The following is a 15695-nucleotide window of genomic DNA, read 5'->3' as shown; positions in this document are numbered from 1 at the left end:
GCACCCCACCCTGTGAGTGGTAAGTGCATAGCTGTGCCCCGCTTCTGGTGCGGTGAGTGCTGTGGTTTTTACTCTGTGTGTATATGAAGGGGTTAATCTATGGTTAGCTCTTATTAACCGTGGCCACTAGCTTTCTCATGCACCCCTGTGTGGACTTTATTATCCTGAACCTGTCTCAGCTGTTTTTTAGCAATCATCTTTGAGCCAGTGCAATAGGTGACTAGTGTGCCTTTAAAAGCCATAAAGTCTGTGGCAGGTACACATTACATCTAGCAGGCAGATGATGCAGCAGTGTGGTAGTCAGGTTTTAAGACTCTGTGATAGTGTAGGACCTGTATGAAGGTGGGGTACCTTGAATCGGTATACAGGCTTCCGTGCATTGGCCAATCCACCAACTAAACCCCCATCATTTATTTATTGAATTGTTGAGGATAAGTGAGTTTACTTTGGTGAGTGCTGGGTTCTCTGTTTGTATTTATTAGAGCGATGTGGTCATGGGCTACATGCACCCTGCCCTGTGAGTGGTAAGTACAGCTGTGTACCCCGCTTCTGTGGTGGAGAGTGCAGTGTTACATGCACCCCACCCTGTGAGTGGTAAGTGTATAGCTGTGCCCCGCTTCTGGTGCGGTGAGTGCTGTGGTTTTTACTCTGTGTGTATATGAAGGGGTTAATCTATGGTTAGCTCTTATTAACCGTGGCCACTAGCTTTCTCATGCACCCCTGTGTGGACTTTATTATCCTGAACCTGTCTCAGCTGTTTTTTAGCAATCATCTTTGAGCCAGTGCAATAGGTGACTAGTGTGCCTTTAAAAGCCATAAAGTCTGTGGCAGGTACACATTACATCTAGCAGGCAGATGATGCAGCAGTGTGGTAGTCAGGTTTTAAGACTCTGTGATAGTGTAGGACCTGTATGAAGGTGGGGTACCTTGAATCGGTATACAGGCTTCCGTGCATTGGCCAATCCACCAACTAAACCCCCATCATTTATTTATTGAATTGTTGAGGATAAGTGAGTTTACTTTGGTGAGTGCTGGGTTCTCTGTTTGTATTTATTAGAGCGATGTGGTCATGGGCTACATGCACCCTGCCCTGTGAGTGGTAAGTACAGCTGTGTACCCCGCTTCTGTGGTGGAGAGTGCAGTGTTACATGCACCCCACCCTGTGAGTGGTAAGTGCATAGCTGTGCCCCGCTTCTGGTGCGGTGAGTGCTGTGGTTTTTACTCTGTGTGTATATGAAGGGGTTAATCTATGGTTAGCTCTTATTAACCGTGGCCACTAGCTTTCTCATGCACCCCTGTGTGGACTTTATTATCCTGAACCTGTCTCAGCTGTTTTTTTAGCAATCATCTTTGAGCCAGTGCAATAGGTGACTAGTGTGCCTTTAAAAGCCATAAAGTCTGTGGCAGGTACACATTACATCTAGCAGGCAGATGATGCAGCAGTGTGGTAGTCAGGTTTTAAGACTCTGTGATAGTGTAGGACCTGTATGAAGGTGGGGTACCTTGAATCGGTATACAGGCTTCCGTGCATTGGCCAATCCACCAACTAAACCCCCATCATTTATTTATTGAATTGTTGAGGATAAGTGAGTTTACTTTGGTGAGTGCTGGGTTCTCTGTTTGTATTTATTAGAGCGATGTGGTCATGGGCTACATGCACCCTGCCCTGTGAGTGGTAAGTACAGCTGTGTACCCCGCTTCTGTGGTGGAGAGTGCAGTGTTACATGCACCCCACCCTGTGAGTGGTAAGTGCATAGCTGTGCCCCGCTTCTGGTGCGGTGAGTGCTGTGGTTTTTACTCTGTGTGTATATGAAGGGGTTAATCTATGGTTAGCTCTTATTAACCGTGGCCACTAGCTTTCTCATGCACCCCTGTGTGGACTTTATTATCCTGAACCTGTCTCAGCTGTTTTTTAGCAATCATCTTTGAGCCAGTGCAATAGGTGACTAGTGTGCCTTTAAAAGCCATAAAGTCTGTGGCAGGTACACATTACATCTAGCAGGCAGATGATGCAGCAGTGTGGTAGTCAGGTTTTAAGACTCTGTGATAGTGTAGGACCTGTATGAAGGTGGGGTACCTTGAATCGGTATACAGGCTTCCGTGCATTGGCCAATCCACCAACTAAACCCCCATCATTTATTTATTGAATTGTTGAGGATAAGTGAGTTTACTTTGGTGAGTGCTGGGTTCTCTGTTTGTATTTATTAGAGCGATGTGGTCATGGGCTACATGCACCCTGCCCTGTGAGTGGTAAGTACAGCTGTGTACCCCGCTTCTGTGGTGGAGAGTGCAGTGTTACATGCACCCCACCCTGTGAGTGGTAAGTGCATAGCTGTGCCCCGCTTCTGGTGCGGTGAGTGCTGTGGTTTTTACTCTGTGTGTATATGAAGGGGTTAATCTATGGTTAGCTCTTATTAACCGTGGCCACTAGCTTTCTCATGCACCCCTGTGTGGACTTTATTATCCTGAACCTGTCTCAGCTGTTTTTTAGCAATCATCTTTGAGCCAGTGCAATAGGTGACTAGTGTGCCTTTAAAAGCCATAAAGTCTGTGGCAGGTACACATTACATCTAGCAGGCAGATGATGCAGCAGTGTGGTAGTCAGGTTTTAAGACTCTGTGATAGTGTAGGACCTGTATGAAGGTGGGGTACCTTGAATCGGTATACAGGCTTCCGTGCATTGGCCAATCCACCAACTAAACCCCCATCATTTATTTATTGAATTGTTGAGGATAAGTGAGTTTACTTTGGTGAGTGCTGGGTTCTCTGTTTGTATTTATTAGAGCGATGTGGTCATGGGCTACATGCACCCTGCCCTGTGAGTGGTAAGTACAGCTGTGTACCCCGCTTCTGTGGTGGAGAGTGCAGTGTTACATGCACCCCACCCTGTGAGTGGTAAGTGCATAGCTGTGCCCCGCTTCTGGTGCGGTGAGTGCTGTGGTTTTTACTCTGTGTGTATATGAAGGGGTTAATCTATGGTTAGCTCTTATTAACCGTGGCCACTAGCTTTCTCATGCACCCCTGTGTGGACTTTATTATCCTGAACCTGTCTCAGCTGTTTTTTAGCAATCATCTTTGAGCCAGTGCAATAGGTGACTAGTGTGCCTTTAAAAGCCATAAAGTCTGTGGCAGGTACACATTACATCTAGCAGGCAGATGATGCAGCAGTGTGGTAGTCAGGTTTTAAGACTCTGTGATAGTGTAGGACCTGTATGAAGGTGGGGTACCTTGAATCGGTATACAGGCTTCCGTGCATTGGCCAATCCACCAACTAAACCCCCATCATTTATTTATTGAATTGTTGAAGATAAGTGAGTTTACTTTGGTGAGTGCTGGGTTCTCTGTTTGTATATATATATATATATATATATATATATACATAGTAGAGGGGCACTCTCCATACTTTCAGATAAACAAAAGGACAAATTTGATTATTTTGAAACAGCATACTCAGCTCAAACGTTTTCAGTCCCAGTGGGGTCTTAATCAGCATAGCACAAATGCATATTCCATTAGAATACAGCAGATAAATATATATATATATACACACAAACCAAGAAGCCCGCATTCCTTTTGGGAAATTCAAATTACTGGCTGCGGTGCCTTCCTTACTGTAGGTCACTTAGATAGCCTCATTTTAGTAGTGGATGCGGCGGCACATATTCAAAGCAATAAAGCTATTTGAATCCGTCACAGTCTGTAGAGTGACGCCGCATCCTGCTAATATATATGTGTGTGTGTGTGTGTGTGTGTGTGAGAGAGATATCTTATTTGACAAAAGTATTTTGACAAAAGTATTTTCCCACAACCCTTAATTATTGGATTCAGGTGTTGCCACAGGTGTACAAAATTGCGCACCCAGCCATGTAGTCTCCATTTGCAAACATTTGTGATACAAAATGGGTCTTTCTGAAGAACTCTGTGATTTTAAGCGTGGTATTGTGATAGGATTACACCTTCGTAATAAGACAGTTCGTGAAATTTCATCCCTGCTGGATATTCCACGGTTAGTTGTAAGTGATATTTTTAGAAAGTGGAATTGCTTAGGAACAAAAGCAACTCAGCCACAAAGCGGATGACCACGTAAAATCACAGAGCAGGGTCAATGACTGCTAAGGCGCATGGTGCGTAAATGACGCCAACGCTCTGCTGATTCTAAAGCTGAAGAGTTCTGAACTTCCACTAGCATTAATATATAGTGCATCCAGAAAGTATTCACAGCGCTTCACTTATTTTTACATTTTGTTATGTTACAGCCTTATGCCAAAATAGAATAAATTCATTTTTCACTCAAAATTCTACACACAATATCCCATAATGACAACATGAAAAAAGTTTTTTTGATATTTTTGCAAATATATTAAAAATAAAAAACTAAGAAATCACATGGACATAATTATTCACAGCCTTTGCCATGAAGCTCAGAATTGAGCTCAAGTGCATCCTGTTTCCACTGATCATCCTTGAGATGTTCCTACAGCTTAATTGGAGTCCTGCTGTGCTAAGTTCACTTGATTGAACATGATTTGGAAAAGCACACACCTGTCTATATAAGGTCCCACACTTGACAGTGAATGTCTGAGCACAAATAAAGCATGAAGTCAAAGAAATTGTCTGCAGACCTCCGAGACGGGATTGTCTCGAGGCGCAAATCTGGGGAAGGGTACAGAAAAATATCTGCTGCATTGAAGGTCCCAATGAGCACAGTGGCCTCCATCATCCATAAATGGAAGAAGTTCGGAACCACCAGGACTCTTCCTAGAGCTGGCCGGCTGTCTAAACTGAGGGATCGGGGGAGAAGGGCCCTAGTCAGGGAGGTGACCAAGAACACAACGGTCACTCTGTCAGAGCTACAGCATTCCTCTGTGGAGAGATGAGAACTTTCCAGAAGGACAACCATCTCTGCAGCAATCCACCAATCAGGCCTGTATGGTAGAGTGGCCAGACGGAAGCCACTCCTTAGTAAAAAGCACATGGCAGCCCGCCTGGAGTTTGCCAAAATGCACCTGAAGGACTCTCAGACCATGAGAAACAAAATTCTCTGGTTTGAAGGGACAAATATTGAACTCTTTGGTGTGAATGCCAGGTGTCATGTTTGGAGGAAACCAGGTACCGCTCATCCCCAGGCCAATACCATCTCTACAGTGAAGCATGGTGATGGCAGCATCACACTGTGGGGATGTTTTTCAGCGGCAGGAACTGGAAGATTAGTCAGGATAGATGGAAAGATGAACGCAGCAATGTACAGAGACATCCTGGATGAAAACCTGCTCCAGAGCACTCTTGACCTCAGCAGGACAACGACCCTAAGCACACAGCCAAGATATTAAGGGAGTGGTTTCAGAACAACTCTGTGAATGTCCTTGAGTGGCCCAGCCAGAGCCCAGACTTGAATCTGATTGAACATCTCTGGAGAGATCTGAAAATGGCTGTGCACAAACACTTCCCATCCAACCTGATGGAGCTTGAGAAGTGCTGCAAAGAGGAATGGGCGAAACTGCCCAAAGATAGGTGTTCCAAGCTTGTGGCATCATATTCAAAAAGACTTGAGGCTGTAATTGCTGCCAAAGGTGCATCAACAAAGTATTGAGCAAAGGCTGGGAATACTTATGTATATGTGATTTCTTAGTTTTTTATTTTAATAAATTTGCTAAAATCTTTTTTCACAGTGTCATTATGGAGTATTGTTTGTAGAATTTTTCATGGCCTAGCAGATGCATGCAAGCCTCACATCACCAAGTCAAATGCCAAGCATCAGATGGAGTGGTGTAAAGCACACAGACACTGTGGAAAATTGCTCTGTGGAGTGACGAATCACGTTTCTCTGTTTGGAAGTCAGATGGGGAAGTCTGGGTTTGGCAGATACTGGGAGAACGTTACCTGCCTGACTGCATTCTGCCAACTGTGAAGTTTGGTGGAGAAGGGAAAATGGTATGGGGCTGTTTTTCAGGGTTGTTTCTAGGCCCCTTACCTCCAGTGAAGGGCAATCTTAATGTTTCAGCATACCAGGACATTTTGGACAATGCAATGATTCCAACTTTGTGAAAACAGTTTGAGGGAGGCCTTTTTCTATTCCAACATGACTGTGCCCCAGTGCACAAAGCATGGACTATAAAGTCAAGGTTTGATGAATTGGTGTTGAAGAACTTGACTGACCCACACAGAGCCCTGAACTCAACCCCATGGAGCACCTTTGGAATGAACTGGAATGGAGATTGCAAGCCAGGCCTAATCGTCTAACATCAGTGCTTGACCTCACAAATGGTCTACAGATTGAATGGGCACAAATTTCCACAGAAATTCTTCTAAATCTTATGGAAAGCCTGCCAAGAAGAGTGGGAGCTGTTATAGCTGCAAAAGGGGGACCAACTCCACATTAAAGTATACTGTATGTACTTGAATACAATGTCATTACAGTCACTGTTGGTGGAATACTTTTGTGCATATAGTAGATTTTATATATATATATATATATATATATATATATATATGTGTATGGGGTGAACTGACAGCGCCAGAAAAATTTGTAGATAAAGTTTTTCACAGTATGTCTATTATACTCCCTGTGAAATGTTAGTTCTCTACGATACCACTCCCCTTTCTTTATGGGGCGTCTGCTCAATCTTAAATAAAACCTACACTTGTACGTGTGTAGGATAAAAAGATTTTAGAAAAAGTGGATAAGATCAGAGCGACCACCGGTGGTAAAAAAGTATAAAACTAGAGATATATATTTAAAAGCACAGGCGGGATTTATTTAAAACGAACGTAATCAGTAAAAAAGAAAAAAAATTTTGACACACATGTCAACAATATAAAAAAGGTATTTTTTCTAAAAAAGTTTTCTGTTTAAAAGTATACAGTAAAATATATTCAGAAAAAAGGCATACAAAAAGACACAAATGAGTACTAAAAACAGGTCCTCATGGTCGTAATATAGGTATCATGCGAGGTATAAATATATCTAAAATTAGTTAAAAAAAGAGAAGTGATGAATATAATGAACAGCTTATCTTTGGATTTTCAGTAATGGCAGGAATCACCCAACGCGTTTCGTCTTGTTTGACTTCATCAAGACGAAACGCGTTGGGTGATTCCTGCCATTACTGAAGTCAAACAAGACGAAACGCGTTGGGTGATTCCTGCCATTACTGAAAATCCAAAGATAAGCTGTTCATTATATTCATCACTTCTCTTTTTTTAACTAATTTTAGATATATTTATACCTCGCATGATACCTATATTACGACCATGAGGACCTGTTTTTAGTACTCATTTGTGTCTTTTTGTATGCCTTTTTTCTGAATATATTTTACTGTATACTTTTAAACAGAAAACTTTTTTAGAAAAAATACCTTTTTTATATTGTTGACATGTGTGTCAAATTTTTTTTTCTTTTTTACTGATTACGTTCGTTTTAAATAAATCCCGCCTGTGCTTTTAAATATATATCTCTAGTTTTATACTTTTTTTACCACCGGTGGTCGCTCTGATCTTATCCACTTTTTCTAATATATATATATATGTTGCAGATAGTCGGCACTCTGGATCAGTTTTTATAAAACTTGCCCTGGTGCCTTCCTTGTTCAACTGGAGCAGCAGACAGCATATATGTTCAGGAATGGCGGCACTCAAGACCCTTTGAGTTCCGCCATTCCTGAACATATATATATATAAACAAACAGACTACAGTACAGGTTGTAAAGTCAGTGTCACTCCAATTACTGTGGCGGCTGCCTTATGGGTGGCCTGCAGGGAGTGGATAGTACCTGCAGATTTTTCCCAATGGCTCCATTTGTGAAATGCACTCAGGCTGTCTGTTCCACCTAGGTGGACTGTGGTCGCGGTGGCAGGGAGAAAGGAAGTGACAGAACAGGAAAGCGCCCAGTTTCACGTGTAATTATATCACAGCATCATTCATACTGTGTGCATGGACTGAACCAGGTGACCAGGGATGAGGGTAACCAGGATGGGGGGTGCCAGAGTACTCTGGCCGGCAGCCGCTTGATAATTAGGTGATTTTCCCACTTGTCAGTAGGAAGTGTCATCAGTGTGGTTACCATTGACGGTTACTATCAATAGTGATATGGCAAGTGGCCATCGATAGTTGGCAACTAGGCAATGGATGACCATTGATTATTTCAGCAACCAATGTTCATCCCTGTTCTTTGACTGACTGGCCTGTAGGCCAATCTGAAGTAGTGTCAAGAGAAGGGGGTGCAACTCGCACCCAGGTGTCACCCTCGAAGGGGGTGATACCAAAATTCTGGCTTTTCTACACTCCAGTATAAAGTTAAATTATCACTGCGCTTATATACTGATATGGCTCCCGGTCTGCTGCCGTAGGGCAGAAATATAGGCCCTCATTCCGAGTTGATCGCTCGCAAGGCGATTTTAGCAGAGTTACACACGCTAAGCCGCCGCCTACTGGGAGTGAATCTTAGCTTCTTAAAATTGCGACCGATGTATTCGCAATATTGCGATTACAAACTACTTAGCAGTTTCAGAGTAGCTTCAGACTTACTCGGCATCTGCGATCAGTTCAGTGCTTGTCGTTCCTGGTTTGACGTCACAAACACACCCAGCGTTCGCTCAGACACTCCCCCGTTTCTCCGGCCACTCCTGCGTTTTTTCCGGAAACGGTAGCGTTTTTATCCACACGCCCATAAAACGCCGTGTTTCCGCCCAGTAACACCCATTTCCTGTCAATCACACTACGATCGCCGGAGCGAAGAAAAAGCCGTGAGTAAAAATACTATCTTCATTGTTAAATTACTTGGCGCAGTCGCAGTGCGAATATTGCGCATGCGTACTAAGCGGAATTTCACTGCGATGCGATGAAAATTACCGAGCGAACGACTCGGAATGAGGGCCATAGTATACCAAAGTATTCCAAGGAATTGGAAATGACAAGTCCTCTCTAACCAGTTTGCTCGTATGGGGATCTTTTTCAAAGCTCTTTGAAAAAGACTGACAAGCGCAGGATTTCATACATCGCCACGTACGGCCTCCAAGTCTGGACAGGCTGAGCCGAGTGGAACATTGGAAAGCAAGCACCTGAACCCCCGCTAACCACAGTCGTGAACCGCAGGGAGACTGCACCGATTATTAGTGGTATTCCCCCAATTTTTTATGCTGGCTGGAGGGTAACGGTACTGCACATGTAACAGCTCTGCACATGTAACAGCTGTGTGCTAAATGCTGCCAGACAAATATTAAACTGTCTAAAATATCTGGATCAACGGCAGTAAATCCTCTGCTGTGTGGAAACACTTTAACAACCAGTATCATGCCTAACTGATGTAGTGAACCAGAAATAATATTGGAGCTTTTTTTAATTAATATTTTTGGACTTTTTTTTTTTTTTATTGCCAGGTGTGCCATTATAAAGAATATATATTTTATAATAAATGAATGTGATGGTATACATTTAATAAATATCTATTTTTTTTACCTTATAAGTACTCGTGTGTGGTGGTTTCTTCAGCCATATCTGTATATAAGTGCAGAGATAAGTTAACTTTAAACTGGTATATAGGTTTGCAGAATGCTCCTGTTTGGTGAATCCTAATTCCAAGGTGGTGTGCATACATAAGCACACTTAATCACTGCAGCTGAGTATTAATTGATCTGTATTATACAAAAGACAAACTTGGTTTTAAAATAGCGCCTATTTACAATTTGTTCTATGGCATTTCCACACTGACAGGAGCTGGGTGCTGCAGTGTGACATTCTCCTGCCGCACCCAGCTCCTTTCATAGAGAAGGCACCAACACTGCAGGCACTGGTCTCTGAGGCCCTACATCTCAGGGGATGCTGGGCTGCCCTGGGAGTTACGTCACCAAGGCCTCACCCATTTAATTTAAGTCACAGCCCTTTTAGCCATGGACACCGGGGGCGCACAATGATGGTGGCAGAGTACGCACTGGGTGTCACCAGACCTGGTGATACTTCTTCACTGAAGTGCCAAACATCATAGGATAGCAGTATGTAAAGGTAATGGTAGGTGGAGCCACTGTACTGGGATGTCTTGGAATTGGCCAGACTTGTATCAGTTGTAATCTGACACCTCCTGAGTCCGTTTGAAACACTGGCTAGGTTGTTCATGGCTAGTCAACTGAAATATTGGAGTTCGAACAGTGCATGATAGTGGGTGCCCAATGGATGGGACAGTCAACATGCCTCGATCTACTGTATCACATGTGTACCTGAAATACCTCATGGAAGGCACTACCACCTACCGTGGACAGCTTAAAGGCCGACCACGGATGCTTAATAATTGTGACCAGCAGCATCTGGCCAGAATTGTTTGTGGTAACAGACAAGTGACACATCAAGTCACATCCACATTTAAAGCAGGAGTTGCAATATGCATATCCAGCAGTCCAGTGCAGCATTCTTTAGCTTCCATGGGATATGGGAGCAGAATACCCACCGGAGTGCCCCTGTTAACACTACAATGCTGGACAGAGTGTCTCTGGGCTTGTGATGTCGCTAATTGGACCTAGAGGACAGGTAACATGTGATGTGGTCCGGTGAGTCACGGTTCCAGTTATTTTGGGCTGATGGTATGATCAGGTGTGGCACACACCCCATGAGGCCATAGACCCAGTTGTCAACAAGGCACCGTGCAGGCTGGTGGTGGTTCCATAATGGTGTGGGGTATGTTCACATGGCATGGGTTGGGTAAACCTGAATACGTCATTGACCAGTAACCACTACATTGCAGTGCTTGGTGGCCATTTGCAGATCTTCATGGACTTCATGTACCCTCACAACAATGGAATATTCCATCAGGATCCTGCACCATGTGTAGAGCAGTTTTCCACAATTTATTCCTGCACCATGTGGTCAGTCCAGAGCTGGTTCAAGGAGCATTCTGGAGATCTCCAATGACTGGTGTGGCCACCACGTTTGCCCATCATGAACCCAATCAAGCATTTATAGGACAAGGTAGAGAGGTCCTGCATCTACAAATATCCGGTAGCTGTGGGAAGCTATCCAGAATATATGGGTCAACAGCTCTCCAGAGGTCTTCTGTCCACTATTGGAATTGATGCTGTGTCAAGTTGCTGCACTTTGCCAGGCTAGAGAGGGTTCTACACTATACTAGACACCTATCTAATGACTTTTGGCACTTCAATGTAGAGAGTTCAGTAGTGTAGGATATAGAGAGGTCTGTAGTATAGTGTCGGGTGTTCAGGGGTCATTATATACTGTAGGGAATAGAGGGGTCAGTGATGTAGTGTAGGTTATAGAGGGGTTAGTGTTGTATAGGGTGTAGAGGGGTCAACAAAACACTAATCCCAAGTTCTTAGTACAATATTATTGAACTAAGATGCAACTTGCAGGGAAAAGTATGCAATCCTGGTAAAAATAGACAATGGTCAGAGGTCAGATACGACTGACCTGCCCCATGCTTTGCTTGAACTAAGATAAGTTAATTTTTCATATATGGTGGTGGTGGAGGAAATGTGCATAGAACCTGAATCCCTTTTGTAATTAGATTACTCCCCAGACAATAAACAATAACATCATAGCAATGTGAATTCCCTACTGTATATTAGTGTGAGGCAGAAGAGGAGAGGTCTTTCATTGCCATAAACTAAAAAACAGTCCTGTCTAGATGGTGGGATAGAGTTTTTCCACTCCTAGAAAGATAATTACTTTGGAAATATTAATTAAATGCATTACAAAAATATGTATTAAATCTAGAGATCAACATTAGTATAAGATTTAGGAGCAAGAACTGGGGACATGTCAGAAACATCAATTAGTTCTGCAGAGAATTGAATCACGTCTACAGTATCCACAACAATACTTACTGAGAGCATTCCCACCAAATATGGATAGAAGTGTATGCCAGCACTTATCTCAGATGCCAGAAAACAAAGTTTTTTTTAGTTACAGGGTTCAATTTTCTAGGGGTGAATAATAAAATGTCTCCTTAATATATGAATAAATCCTACTGCCCCCTTTACTAAATACATATGTAATTTTGACCACATTCAATAATTTAACAAAACAATTGCAATTACAATTTGGGATAGGGTCTTGGGGGAAAAAAAAGCAAGATCTGTTGCTTGAAGGAGAATTCGCCCAAGAGAGACTGCAAAGTAAATTTTACCAGGTTATGGCTATAATCTTCCTAGCATGAATTAGATGTAGGACGGACTGGGGCTGCTTTTTGGCCCCGGCATGTCACGATCCTGTCTGTATTTCTCTTATTTGGTGACTTACCTCTGCCATCTGTCCTGGATCCTGTGTCTGTTCTGCTCACTGGGATAAACAGCTTGCCAGTACCATGAGTTTCCCGAGTGCTTAACGAGCTCCACTAGTGTTGATTAACCTCCCGTGTGAACATGGAATTCAGCAAGTCTCTCTATGCTATGCCTACACAGCAATCCTTGTTGTCATTATACTATATGCCTATCTGACTCCAGTGGCCACCAGATACATTCTCCACTGTGCTTAGCTCTCTGGTTTTTGGCCCTAAAAGCCAGCATCCTCTGTTTTAGGAGTTTAGGCTTCAGTGTTTTTCCGGCCTGCTAGGCCTCAATCCACATTACAGCCTAACTTGGAGTACTGACATGAGAGTCTGATCACCTGACCTTGAGCTATCCAATGCTGTGCCACCCTGAGACTCTCTGAATCACCTGACACTGGCCACCAATCACCAAGGACCAGGAAGTGTAAGTAAAGAGACTTGTGTTACAGAATCTGCCATTTCCTTGCGTCACACACAGCTCAGTGTGAGCTTAGAAGTTGTGCTCCCTAAGAGGTAACACTATTACCCTAGTTCTTGTAAAGCTCTTCTCTTTCGCTACCCAGTCTGGATTACAGTCGTGTTACCAGTTATATCCAGTATTCTTCAATCATGCCTTAAACACACAGCCGCAGTATTCTTCAGTCTCGTCTTAAAGACACAGCTGCAGTATTCTTCAACTTCATCCTAAAGTCACAGTTAGTCTTCAGTATTTTTCAGCTTCATCCTAAAGTCACAGCTACAGTCTTCAGTTCTACTTCAGCCTCGTCTTAAAGTCACAGTCATAGACATTGTTCCACATACAGTTGCGTTTCTAGTTATATCCGGTACCAGCCCGGATTACAGTTGCGTTCCAGTTTTATTGGTATCCAGCCCAGTTCACAGTCCGGTTCCAGTGTCACTGGTAACCAGTCTGGTACAACCTCTTCAGCTCTTTCCCCAGATCTGCGTAACTCCAGAGAACCTGTTTCACAGTAACCTTGGGTACACAAACACATGCTCCTGTGACAGTATATCCAGTTCATTCTCTCTAATACATTCACCATTCTGCTATCAACACCAAGTTCCTGGTGATCCAGTGGTCAGGATACGGCTCCCTCTGCCGAGGCCCAGGTTCGATCCCCGGTCAGGGATTGCTCCTTACTACTTCTTCTCACTGATTCTCACTGACTCTCACTGACCAGCCAAATAAACACATAGTCCTCCAGTTACTCTCACGGACTTCACTTACATGCTGGATTCACAAAACCACAGTCATGAAACGGCACTTATGTGCATGAGCGCATACTGTGCTTGTGAAAGGGGTTGTGGACTCTGCTCATGGGGGCATGCAGCAAGTCGGTGGGGCATGAACTCACTCCCATATTTATTTTGAAACAAGAATTTCAGGGGGGTGGGAGGGCAAAATAAAGAGCTGGATGCTGCACTGCGCGTTGCTTTCCTGGCTCTCTGAGTGGCCAGACCGGCCAACCAGACCATCGCCCCTTCTGGCATATGGGCAGTCCGGCCCTAGATGTAGATATCTATGATTATTACAGAGTTAATGAATTCTGGGGAATGCTGAGGGTGGTGGAGAATAGAATGTGTAATCTTGTATAATGGGATGTTGACTATCCAAGTGATTGTGTAACTGCCTATTTAATTTGAGATGATCGCGTGAGTAAACTTTCGTGGAGAAATAAAGGTTAGTCCAGTATTAAATATATTACCTGGTTTCAGTTTTCTCTAGAACACAGGTTCTCAAACTTGGTCCTCACGACCCCAAACAATTCACATTTTCCAGGTCTCCTCACAGAATTGCAAGTGAAATAATGAGCTCCATCTGTGGATCTCTTAAAATGTATCAGTGAGTAATGAATACATCTGTGCACCTGCCGGATGATCTGGAAAACGTGAACTCTCTGGGGTCCTGATGGCCGAGTTTGAGAACCACTGCTCTAGAAACTAGTATTTCATCCTCTATGTCAGGCTTTCCTAACCTCAGTCCTCAAGCACACTACCAGTCCAGGTTTTAGTGATATCCATGCTTAAGCATCAGTGACATAATTAGTACCTCAGTTATTTTGATTTAGCCATCTGTGCTGAAGCCTGGATATCACCAAACCCTGCATTTTTTTGTATGTCTTGAGGACCAAGGTTGGGAATGCCTGCTCTAGGTGTTCAACTACTTCCAGCAATCTTACCAGTAAAGCTCGCTCCCCCATACAGTGACTAACAACTATAAAAAATAAGCAAACATTTCACTAGTATCTGTTCACTTCACCCAAAGTGTGGTGCAAGACTGGATTAATACTAATAAAGGAAGAAGAAACAATATGGTTGTTAATCTTTGGCATGACATTACATTTTGAGTGCATTTCCTGGATAATAGCGACATCTATTTATGGAGCTCTCCTAACAAGTGGAAACAATGCTTCCCGAATGTAAATCACTTTGGCATTGATAGTGATCATGAATGATTTGTCAAACACTTGGGTCATACTGGGGGCAATGGAGGGGTATACGGATGGGCATAAAATTCTGCTTGGCTACATTAAAAATGAGCTGGCTGGTGGGGAGATTGAAGGTGAGGGGGGAAGAATGACCAATACAGACAGAGCAGAAGGATAAACCAAAAAGAAAAAGTATAAACACACTCAAATGAGGCAGTAAAAAACAAACTCTGCTCCTGCACCACCTGGGTGACAGAGTCCTGTGGATGGTCAGGAGCAATGTGTAACAGTATAACTTAACTTAGGCTACATTGTGACATCTGACTCATATGGGCAGGCTTGAACTTCATGATTTTAGTAATACTATATAGAAGACCAACTTTGCAGAGTAAATTGCTCAAGTCTTGCTCCTTAATGTATGAAAAGCTAGATACACAATGGGGGCAGTCTTGTTCCATGGTCCAGTCGCACTCAACAAACTTCTGGATGCTGCAAGACTGCACACTCGAGCGAGGGAGACACTAGGCTTGTTGCAGTTTACCCCATTATTTTTTTTGGTTTATGAACTTTACCATAGTTTTTATAGTTCTGTCAAACATTGTTTTAATACTGCTGTTTCCTGCCTTTCTATTTTTTTTTTTATTTCTTCCCCTACCACCTGAATGTTATACTTCTGGAAATTGTACACCCTGCCAGATGTAACATATGCAGTATGCCCCACATGGTTGCCTCGGATGGTTCTTTCTTCTGCAAGATGCACAACATGTGGATCTATCCATCCAGTGATTATCATACTACGCATGTTTTAGTCACCCCTATATTTCTTAGTTTCTTGTATGGTTTATCTCACAGATACATAACCTTTGTTGTATACCCAAGATAGCTGCATCACCTGGTACAGCCATTGGTGGGATGAAAAATACTTTGTTCATGGCACCCAAGATAAAATATTGTTTACAATAAATTTTGAAAAAATTCTTAAATTAAGTAAATTGTG

The sequence above is a fragment of the Pseudophryne corroboree genome, chromosome 1, assembly GCF_028390025.1.
Source record: "Pseudophryne corroboree isolate aPseCor3 chromosome 1, aPseCor3.hap2, whole genome shotgun sequence".
Classification (NCBI taxonomy): Eukaryota; Metazoa; Chordata; class Amphibia; order Anura; family Myobatrachidae; genus Pseudophryne; species Pseudophryne corroboree.
The sequence above is the reverse complement of the archived record's forward strand: the minus strand, read 5'-3'. Positions refer to the sequence as shown.